Consider the following 23,841-nt stretch of genomic DNA (forward strand, 5'->3'; position numbering starts at 1 on the left):
ACATTATGATTTTCCCTGTGGAAACCCAGTTATTATCCTGAAAACAAGACCACTTTAGAAAGCAAATGCATCGTGACAAAAGAAAGAAAAGGCAGGTTGATACATTATTAAAATAACTCACACGCCATACCCTGAGGAGTAAGGAAGCCAGGGCAGAGCAGGCCCCCTTCTCCTCAATGGACAGCACAGCTGTGGGGAAGACACTGCAGCTAGCAGAAGCGTGTCACACTTCCTCAGGGAGGAAGCAAGTTACAGACCACTCTAGAGAGGGCGCCCAGAAACTGATGGCCACGCTCATTACCCAACGTCCAGGCTACCCACAGGCTGACTGCAACCCAACTTTCCCACCATTCCCACAAAGGCCCCAGGAACCGTCAGGCCTCTGAGGCTCTGCCAATGCCCTTCCCCCTACCCAAATATCCTTTCCCTCCTCTCTCCGGAACTCAATCCTGCCCAGCTCTAAATGAACACACCAAGGCCTATTTCCCTAAGAATGCCTCTCTCAAAACCAAAATTACTTCCTCTAGAATGATCTGCCTCTTACTCATCCTTCATTATCTTGGATTAAATACATCATGTAAGACGCCTTATCTGACCAACACAACTAGTTTAGAAATAAGAGTCATGTTTTAGACCATCTATGACATGACATGGCAACCATTCAGCTCACTAAAACCATTCAATAAACACTCTAATTGAATTTCCCAAAGAGTTGACCTAAAATAACCTAAATGCCAAGCATTCCAAGAACCGTCCTGAACCAAATTCACTTCTCATTCGAATGCCAATGTCATACACAGGGATGTTGTATTGTCTTGAAATGTACTTGCCTTTATCCAAAACTAGAATCTCTGATGAATCTATGGGACACACATGTAAAATATTCTGCAGTCAAAAAGCTTTATTTATCGTACTGTGCTTAGTATTCAGCCAGACCTGCAGTTTTCTCTAAAACTTATACAATTACTGAGTATGCAAGAAGTATTAGAAGAGAGACTAAGTCTATTGAGAAGAAAACTGGAAGCGAAGGTCATCAATCATTTTCTACTTGGAATCATCTCTTTCATAAAGAGGTAAATGCTCCTAAATTCCAGAGTGAATGGAATTCAATACAGCAAAGTAAAATGCTTTCATTACATAAAATAAATATCTTGATGGACCTTCCACCATCTGTTTTAGTAACTTCAATTATAAAAAAAACCCGTAAATTTAAGAAAAGTTATATCAACAGCTAAAATTGAGATTTTTTTTCCATCTATTACTTTGATTTTCCTGACCCATTTTTGAGAACTGTCAGCATTCTACATCAAGAATTCCATATTATTTCTTGAAGAGAGTGAGATTCCTCCCAAGTCATTTAACATGCTTACTAATCAATAAAGATATGAAAAAACAAATAAAAACCATATTTATGAAGCAAGCAAATTATATTAAAACACTGACTTTGAGAAAAGGTTTCTGCTTGCCAAGAAAATTTTATTATTATAAAACATTTTCTGTCATTTGTATTTCTTCATTTTCCCTTCCAGATTATCTGTGTAGCCTTGTAAACACATCATAATCCAAAGCAGTTGAGCTTTATTATCAATAAAATGTAAATCAATGCAAGAGAGCCAACTGCATAAATAAAACAAAAGTGTACCATGCTTCCCTGGTGGAGCAGTGGTTGAGAGCCTGCCTGCCGATGCAGGGGACACGGCTTCGTGCCCCGGTCCGGGAAGATCCCACATGCCGCGGAGCGGCTAGGCCCCTGAGCCATGGCCGCTGAGCCTGCGTGTCCGTAGCCTGTGCTCCACCACGGGAGAGGCCACAAGAGTGAGAGGCCCGTGTACCGAAAAAAAGAAAGCATACCAGCATCATCCCAAGCAGACTACAATATAGCAAGCAGATTATAAAATAATAGTCTACAAGCCTGCTTTTTAAAATATATATCTAAATGCATTGAATATCTTATATAAAAAGCCAAGAGATAGAGATGAAACAAAATATGAAAAGTAAACATCTCCTTCCCCAAAACCCTAACTCCCTTCCTGTCACGAGGAGAACATCACACAAACCCAAGCTGAGGGACAGTCTATGAAATACGTGAACCAGGACTCTTCAAAATTGTCATTAAGAAAAGGAAAGTCTGGGACTTTCCTGGTGGTGCAGTGGTTAAGAATCCGTCTGCCAATGCAGGGGACACGGGTTCCAGCCCTGGTCTGGGAAGATCCCACATGCCGCAGAGCAACTAAGCCCGTACGTCACGACTACTGAGCCTGTGCTCTAGAGCCCGCGAGCCACAACTGCTGAGGCCACACGCCGCAACTACTGAAGCCCACGCACTCTAGGGCCTGTGTGCCGCAACTACTGAGCCCAGCTGCTGCAATTACTGAAGCCCGCACACTTAGAGCCCGTGCTCCGCAACAAGAGAAACCACAACAATCAGCAGTCCACGCACCACAACAAAGAGTAGCCCCCACTTGCCACAACCAGAGAAAGCCCGCGCGCAGCAACAAAGACCCAACACAGCCAAATATAAACAATAATAAAAATAAATAAATAAAGGCATCCTCACATAAAAACAAAAGAGGAAATAATGTTTTCAAAAAACAATAACTGCTGGGGCAGTGGTTAAGAGTCCGTCAGCCAGTGCAGGAGACACGGGTTTGAGCCCTGTTCCGGGAAGATCCCACATGCTGCAGAGCAACTAAGCCCATGAGCCACAACTACTCAGCCTGCGTGTCAGGAGCCTGTGCTCCGCAACAAGAGGGGCCGCGGCAGTGACAGGCCCACGCACCACGATGAGGAGTGGCCCCTGCTCGCCGCAACTAGAGAAGGCCCTCGCACAGAAACGAAGACCCAACACAGCCAAAAATAAATTAAAAAATAAAGAAAAATAAGTACATTTAAAAGGAAAACCTATACATTTCCCTTTCTGCAAATGTAGGTTTTCGAGGCAAGAGTAGAGCCTCAGAAAGAATGTCTGCAAACAGGACAATCACTAGTTCACTAAGTACAAGATGTAGGATACTTTTCAAGAATCCCATCACAGCTAGATAATTGGTCCCGAACCAAAAGTAAATACTGGAAGAAAAATGAAATCAACAGTGTAACACACAGGTGGTAGGCAGACTGGCCTGGACTAAGACATCTTCAGTAATAGATAATAAGGGTGCTGATTTGTAAGCATCATTCTCGTCCCACTGTGGACTTCCTTCTGCGACAGTATAAGGATACCACCAGATCATCTTGAAATCAAGTCATGAAATGTACTTTTATAGTTTTAAAAATCAATTCTTGTCCTTAAATTAACTTTTCTTGTCAGTTTAGTCAGGGTCCTCTATTACTTCTAAATCATTAAATCTTATTTGATTAGAGACAGGCTTCAAAAAATAAAAATAAACTGTGATCAAATAGCAGGAACAAACAGTAGTAACTAAAATTGCTTCAATCTAAACTGAAGATGATTTCTGTATCTCTGTCTTTTACATTTGTCTCCATTGGGGCAAAAAATTACGTACCTCATAATTAACTTGGCTGGAATGAATCAGACTGCATTTGTAAAATTTCATAAGACCAATGAGCTGTGCTAAACAGTACCACTATCCACCTGAGCAGAAATTACTATCCATAAGTTTCTTTACAAAACTAACAAAACAAAAATTGAAACAAAAGAAGAACTACTAGAAAAATATTAGAGATTCATTTTCTAAGTCAGGAATTTGCCTTTAGTCAGTAATTTGCCTCATACATTATGATTTTCCCTGTGGAAACCCAGTTATTATCCTGAAAACAAGACCACTTTAGAAAGCAAATGCATCGTGACAAAAGAAAGAAAAGGCAGGTTGATACATTATTAAAATAACTCACACGCCATACCCTGAGGAGTAAGGAAGCCATGGCAGAGCAGGCCCCCTTCTCCTCAATGGACAGCACAGCTGTGGGGAAGACACTGCAGCTAGCAGAAGCGTGTCACACTTCCTCAGGGAGGAAGCAAGTTACAGACCACTCTAGAGAGGGCGCCCAGAAACTGATGGCCACGCTCATTACCCAACGTCCAGGCTACCCACAGGCTGACTGCAACCCAACTTTCCCACCATTCCCACAAAGGCCCCAGGAACCGTCAGGCCTCTGAGGCTCTGCCAATGCCCTTCCCCCTACCCAAATATCCTTTCCCTCCTCTCTCCGGAACTCAATCCTGCCCAGCTCTAAATGAACACACCAAGGCCTATTTCCCTAAGAATGCCTCTCTCAAAACCAAAATTTCTTCATCTAGAATGATCTGCCTCTTACTCATCCATCATTATCTTGGATTAAATACATCATGTAAGATGCCTTATCTGACCAACACAACTAGTTTAGAAATAAGAGTCATGTTTTAGACCATCTATGACATGACATGGCAACCATTCAGCACACTAAAACCATTCAATAAACACTCTAATTGAGTTTCCCAAAGAGTTGACCTAAAATAACCTAAATGCCAAGCATTCCAAGAACCGTCCTGAACCAAATTCACTTCTCATTCGAATGCCAATGTCATACACAGGGATGTTGTATTGTCTTGAAATGTACTTGCCTTTATCCAAAACTAGAATCTCTGATGAATCTATGGGACACACATGTAAAATATTCTGCAAAGTCAAAAAGCTTTATTTATCGTACTGTGCTTAATATTCAGCCAGACCTGCAGTTTTCTCTAAAACTTATACAATTACTGAGTATGCAAGAAGCATTAGAAGAGAGACTAAGTCTATTGAGAAGAAAACTGGAAGCGAAGGTCATCAATCATTTTCTACTTGGAATCATCTCTTTCAGAAAGAGGTAAATGCTCCTAAGTTCCAGAATGAATGGAATTCAATACAGCAAAGTAAAATGCTTTCATTACATAAAATAAATATCTTGATGGACCTTCCACCATCTGTTTTAGTAACTTCAATTTTAAAAAAAACCCGTAAATTTAAGAAAAGTTATATCAACAGCTGAAATTGAGATATTTTTTCCATCTATTACTTTGATTTTCCTGACCCATTTTTGAGAACTGTCAGCATTCTACATCAAGAATTCCAAATTATTTCTTGAAGAGAGTGAGATTCCTCCCAAGTCATTTAACATGCTTACTAATCAATAAAGATATGAAAAAACAAAAAAAACCATATTTATGAAGCAAGCAAATTACATTAAAACACTGACTTTGAGGAAATGTTGCTGCTTGCCAAGAAAACTTTATTATTATAAAACATTTTCTGCCATTTGTATTTCTTCATTTTCCCTTCCAGCTTATCTGTGTAGCCTTGTAAACACATCATAATCCAAAGCAGTTGAGCTTTATCAATAAAATGTAAATCAATGCAAGAGAGCCAACTGCATAAATAAAACAAAAGTGTACCGTGCTTCCCTGGTGGAGCAGTGGTTGAGAGCCTGCCTGCCGATGCAGGGGACACGGCTTCGTGCCCCGGTCCGGGAAGATCCCACATGCCGCGGAGCGGCTAGGCCCCTGAGCCATGGCCGCTGAGCCTGCGTGTCCGTAGCCTGTGCTCCACCACGGGAGAGGCCACAAGAGTGAGAGGCCCGTGTACCGAAAAAAAGAAAGCATACCAGCATCATCCCAAGCAGACTACAATATAGCAAGCAGATTATAAAATAATAGTCTACAAGCCTGCTTTTTAAAATATATATCTAAATGCATTGAATATCTTATATAAAAAGCCAAGAGATAGAGATGAAACAAAATATGAAAAGTAAACATCTCCTTCCCCAAAACCCTAACTCCCTTCCTGTCACGAGGAGAACATCACACAAACCCAAGCTGAGGGACAGTCTATGAAATACGTGAACCAGGACTCTTCAAAATTGTCATTAAGAAAAGGAAAGTCTGGGACTTTCCTGGTGGTGCAGTGGTTAAGAATCCGTCTGCCAATGCAGGGGACACGGGTTCCAGCCCTGGTCCGGGAAGATCCCACATGGCGCAGAGCAACTAAGCCCGTACGTCACAACTACTGAGCCTGCGCTCTAGAGCCCGCGAGCCACAACTGCTGAGGCCACACGCCGCAACTACTGAAGCCCACGCACTCTAGGGCCTGTGTGCCGCAACTACTGAGCCCAGCTGCTGCAATTACTGAAGCCCGCACACTTAGAGCCCGTGCTCCGCAACAAGAGAAACCACAACAATCAGCAGTCCACGCACCACAACAAAGAGTAGCCCCCACTTGCCACAACCAGAGAAAGCCCGCGCGCAGCAACAAAGACCCAACACAGCCAAATATAAACAATAATAAAAATAAATAAATAAAGGCATCATCACATAAAAACAAAAGAGGAAATAATTTTTTCAAAAAACAATAACTGGTGGGACAGTGGTTAAGAGTCCGTCTGCCAGTGCAGGAGACACGGGTTTGAGCCCTGGTCCGGGAAGATCCCACATGCTGCAGAGCAACTAAGGCCGTGAGCCACAACTACTCAGCCTGCGCGTCTGGAGCCTGTGCTCCGCAACAAGAGGGGCCGCGGCAGTGACAGGCCCACGCACAACGATGAGGAGTGGCCCCTGCTCGCTGCAACTAGAGAAGGCCCTCGCACAGAAACGAAGACCCAACACAGCCAAAAATACATAAAAAATAAATAAAAATAAGTACATTGAAAAGGAAAATCTACACATTTCCCTTTCTGCAAATGTAGGTTTTCCAGGCAAGAGTACAGCCTCAGAAAGAATGTCTGCAAACAGGACAATCACTAGTTCACTAAGTACAAGATGTAGGATACTTTTGAAGAATCCCATCACAGCTAGATAATTGTTCCCGAACCAAAAGTAAATACTGGAAGAAAAATGAAATCAACAGTGTACCACAGAGGTGGTAGGCAGACTGGCCTGGACTAAGACATCTTCAGTAATAGATAATAAGGGTGCTGATTTGTAAGCATCATTCTCGACCCACTGTGGACTTCCTTCTGTGACAGTATAAGGATACCACCAGATCATCTTGAAATCAAGTCATGAAATGTACTTTTATATTTTAAAAATCAATTTTTGTCCTTAAATTAACTTTTGTTATTAGTTTAGTCATGGTCCACTATTACTTCTAAAACATTAAATCTTATTTGATTAGAGACAGACTTAAAAAAATAAAAATAAACTGTGATCAAATAGCAGGAACAAACTGTAATAAATGAAATTACTTCAATCTAAACTGAAGATGATTTCTGCATCTCTGTCTTTTACATTTGTCTCCATTAGGGGAAAAAAATTATATACCTCATAATTAACTTGGCTGGAATGAGTCAGATTGCATTTGTAAACGTTTCAGAAGACCAATGAGCTGTGCTAAACAGTACCACTATCCACCTGAGCAGAAATTACTAGACATAAGTTTCTTTACATAACAAACAAAACAAAAATTTAAACAAAAGTAGAACTACTAGAAAAACATTAGAGATTCATTGTTTAAGTCAGTAATTTGCCTTTAGTCAGTAATTTGCCTCATACATTATTATTTTCCCTGTGGAAACCAATTATTATCCTGAAAACAAGACCACTTTAGAAAGCAAATTCATTGTGACAAAAGAAAGAAAAAGCAGATTGATACATTATTATAATAACTCACACGCCATACCCTGAGGAGTAAGAAAGCCATGGCAGAGCAGGCCCCCTTCCCCTCCATGGACAGAACAGCTGTGGGGAAGACACTGCAGCTAGCAGAAGCGTGTCACACTTCCTCAGGGAGGAAGCAAGTTACAGACCACTCTAGAGAGGGCGCCCATATACTGACGGCCACGCTCATTACCCAACGTCCAGGCCTCCCACAGGCTGACTGCAACCCAACTTTCCCACCATTCCCACACAGGCCCCAGGAACCGTCAGGCCTCTGAGGCTCTGCCAATGCCCTTCCCTCTCCCCAAATATCCTTTCCCTCCTCTCTCCGGAACTCAATCCTGCCCAGCTCTAAATGAACACTCCAAGGCCTCTTTCCCTAGGAATGCCTCTCTCAAAACCAAAATTACTTCCTCTAGAATGATCTGCCTCTTACACATCCATCATTATCTTGGATTAAATACATCATGCAAGATGCCTTATCTGACCAACACAACTAGTTTAGAAATAAGAGTCATGTTTTAGACCATCTATGACATGACATGAAAACCATTCAGCTCACTAAAACCATCCAATAAATACTCTAATTGAATTTCCCAAAGAGTTGACCTAAATTAACCTAAATGCCAAGCATTCCAAGAACCTTCCTGAAGCAATTTCACTTGTCATTTGAATGCCAATGTCATAGACAGGGATGTTGTATTGTCTTTAAATGTACTTGCCTTTATCCAAAACTAGAATCTCTGATGAATCTATGGATCACACATGTAAAATATTCTGAGAAGAAAAAAGCTTTATTTACTGTACTGTGCTTAATATTCAGCCAGACCTTCATTTTGCTCTAAAACTTATACAATTATTGAGTATGCAAGAAGCATCAGAAGAGAGACTAAGTCTATTGAGAAGAAAACTGGAAGCAAAGGTCATCAATCATTTTCTACTTTGAATAATCTCTTTCATAAAGAGTTAAATTCTCCTAAATACCAGAATGAATGGAATTCAATACAGCAAAGTAAAATGCTTTAAATACATAAAATAAGTATCTTGATGGACCTTCCACCATCTGTTTGAGTAACTTCAATTATAAAAAAACCCTAAATTTAAGAAAAGTTATATCAAGAGCTCAAATTGAGATTGTTTTTTCCATCTATTACCTTGATTCTCCTGACCCATTTTTGAGAATAGTCACCATTCTGGATCAATAATTCCAAATTATTTCTTGAAGAGAGTGAGATTCCTCCCAAGTCATTTAACATGCTTACTAATCAATAAAGATATGGAAAAACAAAAAAACCCATATTTATCAAGCAAGCAAATTAAATTAAAAGACTGACTTTGAGAAAAGGTTGCTGCTTGCCAAGAAAATTTTATTATTATAAAACATTTTCTGTCATTTGCATTTCTTCATTTTCCCTTCCAGATTATCTGTGTAACCTTGTAAACACATCATAAATCAAAGCAGTTGAGCTTTATCAATTAAATGTAAATCAACGCAAGAGAGCCATCTGCATAATTAAAACAAAAATGTACCTGGCTTCCCAGGTGGAGCACTGGTTGAGAGCCTTCCTGCCGATGCAGGGGACACGGGTTTGTGCCCCGGTCCGGGAAGATCCCACATGCCGCGGAGCGTCTAGGCCTCTCAGCCATGGCCGATGAACCTGCGTGTCCAGAGACTCTGTTCCGCAACGGGAGAGTACACAACAGTGAGAGGCCTGTGTACTGAAAAAAAAAAGCATAAGACGATCATCCCAAGCAGATTACAAAATAGCAAGCAGATTATAAAATAATAGTCTACAGGCCTGCTTTTTAAAATATATATCTAAATGCATTGAATGTCATATATAAAAAGCCAAGAGATAGAGATAAAACAAAATATTAAAAGTAAACATCTCCCTCCCCAAAACCCTAACTCCCTTCCAGTCATGAGGAGAACATCACACAAACCCAAGTTGAAGGACAGTCTATGAAATACGTGAACGAGGACTCTTCAAAATTGTCATTAAGAAAAGGAAAGTCTGGCACTTTCCTGGTGGTGCACTGGTTAAGAATCCGTCTGCCAATGCAGGGGACACGGGTTCCAGCCCTGGTCTGGGAAGATCCCACATGTAGCAGAGCAACTAAGCCCGTTGGTCACAACTACTGAGCCTGCGCTCTACAGCCCGCGAGCCACAACTACTGAGACCTCACGCCGCAACTACTGAAGCTCGCGCACTCTAGGGCCTGTGTGCCGCAACTACTGAGCCCAGGTGCTGCAATTACTGAAGCCCGCACACTTAGAGCCCGTGCTCCGCAACAAAAGAAGCCACCACAATCAGCAGTCCGCGCACCACAACAAAGAGTAGCCCCCACTTGCCACAACCAGAGAAAGCCCGCGCGCAGCAACAAAGACCCAACACAGCCAAATATAAACAATAATAAAAATAAATAAATAAAGGCATCATCACATAAAAACAAATGAGGAAGTAATTTTTTTAATAAAAGAACAACGGGTGGGGCAGTGGTTAAGAATCCGCGTGGCAGTGCAGGGAAAACAGGTTTGAGCCTTGGTCCGGGAAGATCCCACATGCTGCAGAGCTAGTAAGCCCGTGAGCCCCAACTATTCAGCCAGTGCATCTGGAGCCTGTGCTATGCAACAAGAGGGGCCACAGCATTGAGAGTCCCACGCACGACGATGAGGAGTGGCCCATGGTAAACGCAACTAGAGAAGGCCCTCACACAGAAACGAAGACCCAACACAGCCAAAAATAAATAAAAAATAAATAAAAATAAATACATTTAAAAGGAAAACCTATACATTTCCCTTTCTGAAAATGTAGGTTTTCGAGGCAAGAGTAGAGCCTCAGAAAGAATGTCTGCAAACAGAACAATCACTAGTTCACTAAGTACTAATTGTAGGATACTTTTGAAGAATCCCATCACAGCTAGATAATTGGTCCAGAATCAAAAGTAAATACTGGAAGAAAAATGAAATCAACGGTGTACCACAGAGGTGGTAGGCAGACTGGCCTGGACTAAGACATCTTCAGTCATAGATAATAAGGGTGCTGATTTGTAAGCATCATTCTCGTCCCACTGTGGACTTCCTTCTGCGACAGTATAAGGATACCACCAGATCATCTTCAAATCAAGTCATGAAATGTACTTTTATATTTTTAAAAATCAATTCTTGTCCTTAAATTAACTTTTCTTATTAGTTTAGTCATGGTCCCCTATTACTTCTAAAACATTAAATCTTAATTGATTAGAGACAGACTTCAAAAAATAAAAATAAACTGTGATCAAATAGCAGGAACAAACAGTAGTAACTGAAATTACTTCAATCTAAACTGAAGATGATTTCTGTATCTCTGTCTTTTACATTTGTCTCCATTAGGGGAAAAAAATTATATACCTCATAATTAACTTGGCTGGAATGAGTCAGACTGCATTTGTAAAAGTTTCAGAAGACCAATGAGCTGTGCTAAACAGTACCACTATCCACCTGAGCAGAAATTACTATCCATAAGTTTCTTTACATAACTAACAAAACAAAAATTGAAACAAAAGAAGAACTACTAGAAAAATATTAGAGATTCATTTTTTAAGTCAGGAATTTGCCTTTAGTCAGTAATTTGCCTCATACATTATTATTTTCCCTTTGGAAACCCAATTATTATCCTGAAAAGAAGACCACTATAGAAAGCAAATGCCTCGTGACAAAAGAAAGAAAAGGCAGGTTGATACATTATTAAAATAACTCACACGCCATACCCTGAGGAGTAAGGAAGCCATGGCAGAGCAGGCCATGTTATTCTTTGTTGAATAATAAAAATGCATTGAATGCCAGCAACACAGAAGCCCAAAGGAATAGCACTACCTTTCTGTTATTACCAACAACTAAAATCTGCATAACACTTCAGGCTCACAATTCACAGAGCGTTTTCTACACCTTATCTCAGGTGATTCTGTGACTCTGCCATTATTACCTCCATCTCACAGACAAACGAAGGCTCAGAAGACGTAAGTGATTTGCCCAGGTATCCTGGCAATTAATGCTACTTCTGTTCACTCTAGACCCCCACCCAGAAAGCTCAGAACATACCCTACTGAACTGTTCAATTCTCCTTAACTACAGATACACCGAGTTCAAGTTCACCAAAATGCTTTATCTGATTTGCTTCAATAGAATTGATGCAGAGGGAGGAAACAGATGAAACAACATTACTAACTATTAAAGTTGAACAACGGGTACAGTGGGATTGATTATACCCTTTCCACTTCTATACATCTGAAATTTTCCATAATACAAAAATGTAATTAAAAAATAATCTCTTTGCTCCCAACATAAGCTCTGCCACTTCCAACTTCCTATTGAGCACACCTGGGTGTGAGGAAAACACCACAGCAGAGAACTTTCTCAGTCTGAGGCACTGAAGAGAGTGCTGCACTGGGAATCAGGAAGCTTCAGTCTTCACTCTGCTTTATCTAACTGTGAGACTCACTGGTCCCTCAAGCTCCTCTGGGCCCCGAACTTCCACATCTGTTCCTTCCAGGGTTACGATTCTGATTTCACCTTTCTACTAGTTCCTTCAACTCAACACACAAAACCAAAATCGTCTTTTCTCTATTCTAAACCCCTAAGACCTGCTCTTCCTCCTGACTTCTGTATTCCTGCTGTCCCATTCTGCCAGCCATCCAACCACAAATACCTCAGCATCATCTCTGACTTAAGACACAGAACTGACTGTTCCTTCCCCTCCTACCTACTCAGTCACCACATCTCTCTGTTCAACCTCCAAAGTATCTCTTGACTCCACAACCTCCTTTCATTCCCAAGCACACTAACTCAGGCACTCATCATCCCTCACCTGGAGTAGTACCATGAACCCGACTGAAAACCCTGTCTCTAGTTTCTCCTCACTCACAATCCATCATATGCATTCTCCAAAACCCAGTCATAACCTCCCAAGAGCCTCACTGTCCACTATGTTCCTTCATGTAACCCAGGGTCCGGGTAATTTGGATACTCAGTTTCCGGACATCCACCTCATTTCCAACACCACCCCTGAGTCTTTGCTCAAGCTACCGTTCCCTCCAGAATGCCCTCTTCTTGCCATTGCGCCTCAATTTCACAGTGGTGCAATTTAAATGCCACCTCCTCAGGTGAAGTGTTCTCTTACATCCCCAAGGGGGCAGTATCACTCCCTCCACTGAACCCCTAAGCACCTTGTCTGAACCCCTCTTACAGCGCCCTTCAAATTCCTATTAGTCCTTCCTCGTTTTGGTGCCCCTACTCTACTAGATGATTCGCTCCTTGTCAGAGGAAATGATGCTTTATTCATCTTTGTACCCTTCAGAACAGAGCTTCTCAAAGACTGTGCCATGGCACTGTGGTATGCCATGAATGAGCTAAAGAGGTTCTAGTCAGTCATCCCCTCAGCCCTCCACAAAGGGACTTCAGCAGCCGAAGTGCCACAACTCAAGCCTCAAGCAGCCTCAAGCAGCCTCCTCCTTCAGCCAAGTATACGCCACGATGACTTGAGAAGCACTAAGAGGACGCAACACGTGGTACACAATGGATGCGCATTAAACATGTGCTGAGCTGAACCTTGGAATAACTCACCCGTTCCCCTTCAACCACTATGTTCTCAAGAAAACTTACCATCCAGACTAGACTCTCTGAACATTCTCCCCGAACATGTTCTGATCATCTTTTTAATAATCACCTGTTTATTAGCTGGTTATACTTGCCTTACCACCCAAAGCCCACATCGATAGTTTACTGATTAAAACAGCAAAGAATATGAACAAACAATTCACCATGAAGAGACTCAAAGAGAAAAATTCAACATTATAGAACAAAGAAGTACAAATGCCTCTTTACACTATTAAATAAGCAAAAACTTTTAAGGGAAAAATGTATTTATATCCAGTTATGGTGAAACAGGTACATCTGTATATCTGTTCGTAGTACAAACTGGTATAACATTCTTGAAAAACAGTATGGCGATATATATCAAAAGCCATAAACACATTCATACCATTTAACACAATAAAGCATTCAAAAATTTATCCTAGAGATATAATTAGCCAGAAAAAAAATACAATAATATCTACAATAACATATATTAAAGTATTAACTGAAAACCAGCCAGCAACATAAATATCTAACATCAAAAGATTTAAGTAATTTATTGACGGCATGACTTGATGACGTATTTTGCAGCCTCTCAAAGTGTAATCATGTCAATTAAAATTGTGACAACTATAACATGGAAATCTTTCATAATCTAATAAGTAGAAAAAATTCAAATTATATGCATTATAATTAAAAATGAGTACAATAATATATGTGTGTGCGCTGCTTAACTCATCTCCTCCAAATTAAAAAAAAAATTGAAAAGGGATGACTTATTTTACATAGTAAGGAATTATAGCTAACATCCAGGAGTAATATTTAGGTTTCCTTCAAATTGATATTCAATACAGTCTTTTTAATCATCTGAGCAGTTTATACTGATCGTGGGCTCATTAATTGCTAACTTACATAGTTTTTTTTTAAATAAGAATGTTTATTTGAATACAATTATCTTATCCCTTAAAGAAGCTGGAAAGAAGATTAAATAACCCAGAAGACACAGTTGGAAACTGTAAAGAAGTATAAGAAAGAGAGTCACTGGCAGAAGAGAAGAGCAGATCTCTTGCAAAGCTGCATTCCACGTACCCTGCCTGGGTCAGACATAGTTCATCTTGAGCCGAAGATCCAGTAGAGACCCATCTGCCCAAAATGCCTTTCTCCAACTGAGAAAGAAATGCTAAGACGTATAAGAACGTTCGCTATTGTCTACAGCTAATTGAATCAGAAATCTTTAATACCATTTCTAGTCCTGAAATTCTATTATTCTACATAAAACACCTTTAAAAACAAATATATATTATCATTTCACACCCATTAGGATGGCTACTATAAAAAAAATAGAAAATAACTGTTTGAGAGGGTGTGGAGAAATTGGAACCCTTTTACATTTCTGGTGGACATAAAACGGTGCTACTGCTATGGAATACAATATGGGGATTCCTCAAAAAATTAAACACAGAATTACCATATGATCTAACAATTCTTCTGGGTATTTCCCGAAAGAACTGAAAGTAGGGACTTGAACAGATATGTATACACCCAAGTTCACAGCAACATTATTCACAACAGCCAAAAGGTGGAAGCAACCTGAGTGTCTATCAAAAACTGGATGGATTTTTTAAAAATGTGGTATTTACATACAATGGCATAGTATTTAGCCTTAAAAAGGAAGAAAATGCTGCCACATGCTACAATATGGATGAACCTTGAAGACATGCTAAGTGAAATTAGCCAGTCACAAAATGACAAATATTGTATCAGTGCACTTATATGAGGTACCTATGGTATGAATGGACCCTATTCAAATTCTTAGAAACAGAAAGTAGAATGATGTTTGCCAGGTGCTTGAGGGAGAGGGGGATGGAGGGTTAGTGTTTAATGAGTACAGACTTCAATTTGGGAAGATGATGAAGTTCTGGAGATGGATGTTGGTGATGGTTGTACAACAATGTGAATGCATTTAATGACACTGAACATTGTATGCTAAAATGATTAAAATGGTAAATTTTATGTTATGTATATTTTAACAATACTCAAAAAAAAAACCCACAGGTATGCAAGCCATAATACCCTCCTAACCCTCCTTAAAAGGAATGAGGCCCATGTCCTAATCCTGATGCAAACTTAAGGAATGCTCACTGCCCATTTCCCCATCTTCCCTGCCCAGGAAGGAGAACCACGAGCTGGCAGGGCAGAGCCAGAGCCAGAGGTGGGAAGTTGGTCCTGACGTTAGTCCCACTGAAGAAACTCAGAAGAGCCACAACAGAGGGTAAGGCCCAAGAAGACGGACAGAGGCAGGCTAGGGAAGAGAAGACAAAGGCAGAAGGAAGGAAATCCCTGAGAACATGGGCAGCTGATGACACTGGGAAGGGACACCACATCTGTGAGGGAAAGGAGGATCAGACAACAGGGGAAATCAGAGAAGGGAACTGCCCCAAGGTAAGGAAACAGAGTAGTAGGAGAAGAAAGAAGAATTGTAAGCAAGAAGGAGATTCATTCAAGAAGAGACTCTTCTCAAGTACCAGCAGGAAAATGACTTCGTGCCACTGAGGTGGCCATTTGTATCCAAAGAAACCGAGAAAGTTGGTGAAGCCTATAAAAAGGTAGGAAGAAAAATTCTTTTCTGTGTAAGAATACTAATATACCCCCATGCACAGAGAACTGTGTACTGCCATTGTTTTCCTTTGTTTTTGTCTTTTTTTCTCCCACAAGAAGAGAACACTTACTTGTTTAGGAATAATTTCAATCAGGGCCTACCTTTTTTATTTGTACCAAACACTAGTACGCCATGAATGAGCTAAAGCGTTTTAATGGCACAGGTGTAAGAGTATAGGCTTGAAGCCAGCTCTGCCTGAATCTGAATCCCGGCATTGTGACCTGAGGCAATCTGCTTAAAAATCTGCTTTAATTTCCAAATCTGCAAAGTGGGAATAATAACAGTGCTACACTTCAAGGCATTACTGCAAGAATTAAATAGGGCAAAATATGAAAGCACTCAGAACAGTGTCTGGCCCACACTAATCACTATTAACGTATTAGCTTCCTATTATACTCCAGACCTAGAACATGAGTTCCAGGAGAGCTGAGATTTTGTCTGTTTTGTTCCCTGTTGAAGCCTCAGGTACCTCGCATAATTCTTTGTTGAATAATAAAAATGTGTTCAATGCCAGCAACACAGAAGCCCAAAGGAATAGCACTACCTTTCTGTTATTACCAACAACTAAAATCTGCATAACACTTCAGGCTCACAGTTCACAGAGCGTGTTCTACACCTTATCTCAGGTGATTCTGTGACACTGCCATTATTACCTCCGTCTCACAGACAAACGAAGGCTCAGAAGACGTAAATGATTTGCCCAGGAATCCTGGCAATTAATGCTACTTCTGTTCACTCTAGACCCCCACCCAGAAAGCTCAGAACATACCCTACTGAACTGTTCAATTCTCCTTAACTACAGATACAGAGTTCAAGTTCACCAAAACACTTTATCCGATTTGCTTCAATAGAATTCATGGAGAGGGAGGAAACAGATGAAACAACATTACTAACTATTAAAGTTGAACAATGGGTACAGTGGGATTGATTATACCTTTTCCAATTCTATACATCTGAAATTGTCCATAATAAAAAATGTAATTGAAAGATAAGCTCTTCACTCCCAACATAAGCTCTGCCACCTCCAACATCCTATTGAGCACACCTGGGTGCGAGGAAAACACCACAGCAGAGAAGTTTCTCAGTCTGAGGCACTGAAGAGAGTGCTGCACTGGGAATCAGGAAGCTTAAGTCTTCACTCTGCTTTATCTAACTGTGAGACCTCACTGGTCCCTCAAGCTCCTCTGGGCCCCGAACTTCCTCATCTGTTCCTTCCAGGGTTAAGATTCTGATTTCACCTTTCTACTAGTTCCTTAAACTCAACACACAAAACCAAAATCGTCTTTTCTCTATTCTAAACCCCTAAGACCTGCTCTTCCTCCTGACTTCTGTATTCCTGCTGTCCCATTCTGCCAGCCATCCAACCACAAATACCTCAGCATCATCTCTGACTTAAGACACAGAACTGACTGTTCCTTCCCCTCCTACCTACTCAGTCACCACATCTCTCTGTTCAACCTCCAAAGTATCTCTTGACTCCACCACCTCCTTTCATTCCCAAGCACACCAACTCAGGCACTCATCATCCCTCACCTGGAGTAGTACCATGAACCCGACTGAAAACCCTGTCTCTAGTTTCTCCTCACTCACAATCCATCATATGCATTCTCCAAAACCCAGTCATGACCTCTCAACAGCCTCACTGTCCACTATGTTCTTTCATGTAACCCAGGGTCCGGGTGAGTTGGATACTCAGTTTCCGGACATCCACCTCATTTCCAACGCCACCCCTCAGCCTTTGCTCAAGCTACCCTTCCCTCCAGAATGCCCTCTTCTTGCCCTGGCACCTCAATTTCACAGTGGTGCAATTTAAATGCCACCTCCTCAGTTGAAGTGTTCCCTTACATCCGCAAGGGGGCAGTATCGCTCCCTCCACTGAACCCCTAAGCACCTTGTCTGAACCCCTCTTACAGCACCCTTCAAATTCCTATTAGTCCTTTCTTGTTTTGGTGCCCCTACTCTCTCTACTAGATGATTCGCTCCTTGTCAGAGGAAATGATGCTTTATTCATCTTTGTATCCTTCAGAACAGAGCTTCTCAAAGACTGTGCCGTGGCACTGTGGTATGCCCTGAATGAGCTAAAGAGGTTCTAGTCAGTCATCCCCTCAGCCCTCCACAAAGAGACTTCAGCAGCCAAAGTCCCACAAGTCAAGCCTCAAGCAGCCTCAAGCAGCCTCCTCCTTCAGCCAAGTATACGCCACGATGACTTGAGAAGCACTAAGAGGATGCAACACGTGGTACACAATGGATGCACACTAAACATGTGCTGAACTGAACCTTGGAATAACTCACCCGTTCCCCTTCAACCACTATGTTCTCAAGAAAACTTACCATCCAGACTAGACTCTCTGAACATTCTCCCCAAACATGTTCTGATCATCATTTTAATAATCACCTGTTTATTAGCTGGTTATACTTGCCTTACCATCCAAAGCCCACATCGATGGTTTACTGATTAAACTAGCAAAGGATATGAACGAACAATTCACCATGAAGAGACTCAAAGAGAAAAATTCAACATTATAGAACAAAGAAGTACAAATACCACTTTACACTATTAAATAAGCAAAATCTTTTAAGGAAAATATGTATTTATATCCAGTTATGGTGAAACAGGTACATCTGTATATCTGTTCGTAGTACAAACTGGTATAACATTCTTGAAAAACAGTATGGCGATATATATCAAAAGCCATAAAAACATTCATACCATTTAACACAATAATGCATTCAAAAATTTATCCTACAGATATAATTAGCCAGAAAAAAAATACAATAATATCTACAATAACGTAGATCAAAGTATTAACTGAAAACCAGCCAGCAACATAAATATCTAACATCAAAAGATTTAAGTAAATTATTGACGGCATGACTTGATGACGTATTTTGCAGCCTCTCAAAGTGTAATCATGTCAATTAAAATTGTGACAACTATAACATGGAAATGTTTCATAATCTAATAAGTAGAAAAAATTCATATTATATGCATTATAATTAAAAATGAGTACAATAATATGTGTGTGTGTGTATATATAGATATATATAGATATACATCTAAATATATATATTAACAGAATGCCAAAAAGAAAATCAACTGTTTTAGGGGTAGTAACCCAAATATTTAACAATTTACTTAATAACAATGCTTAAATTATTATATAATTTAAGAGAGAAAGTTCTACCATACTGAGGAAACTTAGGGGTCCCAGGATGCAAACTCGATATAGTCTCAGGAAGAGGTCCACACCTCTCTTTTACTGCTCACTTTGGCCTTAACTGAGAATGCTCATGTACTTCTTATCACAATGACCTATGACAACCCAGACCCCAGGTTTCCAAGGACCAAGAAACCAGCTCAACCAGCCTTCTGATCATCCCCATGAACTTGTGGGGGATGAATCCTGCAAACTTCCCTAACTCAAGAAACAAAGAACCCCTACAACAATGTTTTACTTTAGCAACCAATAAGTAGCCGAGCCTAAGTTTAATTATAAACCCTAAAAGTATATAGCATTGTCTCATTATAGTGTCTGGGACTAGCATTAAAAATATATCAAAGAATAATTTTAGCACTGATGCCCCACAAGGACAATATTAAAACTGTCTTCTAATTGTTTTCTCTGCATTACTACCATTTTCTTAGTTTAATACTGAATGGCCAAGATACTATAATGGACCAAGAAGATTAATTACTGTGAAATAATAAATACTCAAGACTAAAATGTCATTCTTAGGGCATTTCAGCAGTAAACAAATAATCTAAAGGACTAATACAACCATTAGGAAAAACGTTTAACCTTCTGTTTCCATTGATATGTTCCTGGTATCCAGATCCTCAAAAATACGGATATATAGTCATTCATGACAACACACACATAGTACATAACAGGAAAACAAACAATTTCATACTTAACCCGTTCATCAGAGCACTGGGTGATCAACACTCAAGAATGTTGACACAAAAACTGAAGGACCTCTGAAGATCCAATCATATGCAGATAGGTTGAATCCCTGTGCAGTTACTCATTCAAAACAGAAGTGGAAGATTAACCTACCCTCACTTCTCTTCAAACAAACTGACAAAGCATCAGGCAGTCTGTTTGGAGTAGCTTCACCATCATCCAGTCGGCTCCAGAAGTAACCAATTCAGCCAGGTCACCACTGCTGCACCAGGGCCCTACTTCCTCCACCTTGTCCCACCTCATCTTGCTGACCAGACACCCTCCTCTAGGTTAAGTCCCTTTTGTCTTTTCCTCAGGCATTACCAAGTCCTTGCTTTGTAAATAAGGCTCTCCCAGACCTTACTCACCTGCAGTTCACTGCACTGGCTATCACCCAAAGAGCCCATCAGAGCTCTTTATAATTTCTGAAAGAGAGAGAAGGAACCTTTTAATACATACTAGAAAACACCACTGCTGATGTATCAGTTCTGAAGCATTTGTATCCAGTGGTCACAGCATATGGTCCTTTGGTCCACAGTACTTCACTAAAATGTAGCATAACCAGCCAGGACCAAGAGTCCTGAGATAAGGGTCCAGAGATAAAAGTTTGCTTTAATGTTGCTACTAATCAGCTGTGTGACCTTGGGAAAGTCACTTGACTTCTCCAGGCCTCAATTTCCTCATCTGGAAAATAAGACAGACTAGATAGAAGCTATAGTAAGTATACTGTGCATCTGATCATAAAATTCCACAGATGATAATTACCAACATTACTCCCAGCCCTAAGGTTACATGAATTCAATTTCCAAATATTTATTTCCTTACAAGATCAACAAATCAAAACTTTACCAACCTTTCAATGCAATTAACTGTTTGAGTGTTTCACTAACAATTCAATTACAGTTATCTTAAACTAATGGAAGTTTAAGATTATCAATATTAATTAACATCAGAGGAAATAAGGGTGGAATACCTGCCTAACATCTAACCGGGTTCAGTGGCCATGCCTTCCATGACTTCTCCCTCTGCTTTCACTACTGCCCGCGCACCGAGTCAAGAGAGGTCTTCCAAACACCAAGTAACACCAACTGCTTTCTACGGTCAGATTAGGGGGACATGGCTAACGATGGAGGAAGGAGAGCAGAGGCTTTTTATCTTTTTTCCTATATACACTTAGCACTGCTTGGATTTGTTTACCATAGCATGCATCAGTTTTACATAAGAATAAATAAGTTTTTAAACTATATTAGTTACACATATTGCCTACTGAAAGGAAGCTCGCCTCACAGGAATATTTTCACCACTAGGAGAATATCGACAGAAGAAAGCAAAAAGGCAAATTCAGATGTTCTGAGAACACCTAAAATATGGCACAGAAATAACAAAAATCACAAACATTCACACGTCACAATGGTTTACTCAAAAAAATGTGCCTGCATTCTTTGAAGAACCTAATGATGAATCAGGGTTTCTGGGGGTCAAAACAAGTTGAACACACAAATTCTGGCTTTACCAGACAACCTCCTGCCCTTGGAGAAACTGACCCCGTACAATTTACACCGGTAAACAAGTTGGTATGACTCTCTAGTAGTATGCTGAAAAACGTTCAATTTGCTTTAGACAATTGGTAGCTTTTAAAATAAAGATAGATGCGTATGTAAATATATATGCACACACACACATATAGACATATAAATTAAAAATCTCCATGTTATGTCTACTATTTATTCTTGAAAGAGGAATATGAACCTTATCGAATTCAGGAAGGCTCAGAAGCATAATCCCAGCCACCGGTGAAGTGACAGACCACTACGCTTTACGCGGCTCCGAGCCAGGGCCACCGACGTCACCCTGACTCCAGCCAGCAACCTGAATGGACTACAAGCTGCTGCGGCCACACCCTCCACACATATCATACTTCTCTCCTAGAAAACAACTCAAACTATTATTTAGAAATCAAATTATATTGGCACGTATACTTGTCTAAGTTGATGGAAATAAACGGCCATAACACTTTGTTTATAATTTTTAAGTAGCTCCTCCCCATCTCTTGTTTATCGACAAGTTGATAAACTTGGCCCCAAATCTACTATGCATTTAAAACTGCTAAGCATTTAAAACAACAGGCAAAGGACCTTACTTCTTGTGCTGGGCCTGTATTTAGAATCTTAAATAGAGTCTGACAGATAATTATAGACTAATTTGCATTTAATATCAATACCATGCCTACTTCTTAAACAGAGGACAAAAGTGCATGTGTAAGATCTGGTCTACTTAGTTGTACGTCCCTCTGCAATATTCTTAGCCTTTCATGACTATGCTCTATATTTTTAAACTACACAAGGTCCTTTGCAAGTAGAAATGATTTCCCCTGTTATTTTGGCATCACTCCCTGCTCCAGTAAAACACTGGACTGTCCATAAATGTATACAGACTTTAAAACAATGTCGATTGAATACTTACGGTATTAGAAATGAAACTTCTTGCTAACAACTGCAAAAATCAAGCACACCAGCTGATAGAGAGGCACTTACTGACTCCCCAAAACTCCCGCCTTACCTAAAAATAGTGTCCCAGCTTCCCAGCCAAAAGGACAGACTAAAAAAGCGATGTGTTCAAAGACACAGACCCTCGCTTCACCACAAACTTCAGTACTATGGCATTTCCCATTTTAGAATGCTTCGTGTGACAACCTGTTCAGTGGCCAACCACCAACGTCACTTTGAAGTCAATACTAACACTTCACATGGTCTACACGTGTGAAAATTGTGGAAAATGTCTTGACACAGCTCAGGCCAAACAACACTAGCCACACAAGATGACCTATTTCTAAATATTCCCTTTTGCATTATAAACAAACATCTCCATAGGCCCTAAAGTAGATCATTGGTTCTTTCCACAAAGTAATATGTATTTAAAAAAAGATAAAAGGTACAGATTGGGAGGTCTAAGGCATGAATATGCCTCCATCTGTTAGCTGAAAATAAATAAATTTTAAAATCCGTATTTGCTCTGCTAAGAATAAAAATAAAAATATATGTAATACACACAAGCACTTCTGAGTTTCAAACACAAGCAAATGTGGTGTGTGCACTTACAAAAAGATCTTGGTTTATGTCCACCTTCCTCTCCCAAGTTTTTTTTTTTAAGGCAAAAATGTCAATTGTATGCCTCAATCTGGAATAAAATAAAGCACAGCTTACTCTTCTTAAACAGATGTGTGATAGAGATGAAAACTTTATGAGTGAATTTCAAAATTCAAAGGCTACTCAGATGTGTTAAAGGAAAAACAAAACCCTGCAGTAACCAATCTACAATAACAACTTACATTTTCTCAATAAACCATAGTAAAATATTTTACAGACACACACACTCAACTCGCACTGTAGTATAGTACATCTACAATGACTAAAATAAAAAAATAAAAAGATATATTTTTAAAGTTGAGAAAATTGCTTGTGAAGAATGTAAAATTAGCAACACTGTCCTTCTCACCAGTACAGAATACTGACTGTTCATTGACACTCTATTCATAATGTTCTATAAATCCAAAGCCTTATGAGTTAGATTAAATAAAGCAACACTCTGAATTCACACACTACATGTGACCAGAAGATAATGACAAGCCAGTCTTACCCCTAATAACCTAACCAAAATGCAACACTATCATTTTTATTTCCAAATAATTATGAGAGAGCCAAGCACTGTTCCATTTTTCAGAAAATAAAAGCAGGATTTGCCTGAAATCATTCTTTCCAATGCAAAGGGTGTACTTTACACGAGTCCCACAAACTGTAGACACACAAAATCCGCATACACAATCACTAACACTCAATGCAGACTAAGTGATGGACACCAAAGCACAGATAAAATTAAGACATTCAATTAAAGTTACACAAGGAAATTTAAATAGGCAAACTATAATTACCCCTGGTGAAGATACTAATCAAGGATGGCTGCAAATAACATTTGGCTCTGGATAAGCTCCAGTAGCTGAAAAGTTTCGTATACTTGACACAGATGTCCTTTCCAAATCTAGCCCTGCCTCTACTCCCAT

The sequence above is a fragment of the Mesoplodon bidens genome, assembly GCF_964165515.1.
Source record: "Mesoplodon bidens genome assembly, contig: HAP1_SCAFFOLD_152, whole genome shotgun sequence".
Classification (NCBI taxonomy): domain Eukaryota; kingdom Metazoa; phylum Chordata; class Mammalia; order Artiodactyla; family Ziphiidae; genus Mesoplodon; species Mesoplodon bidens.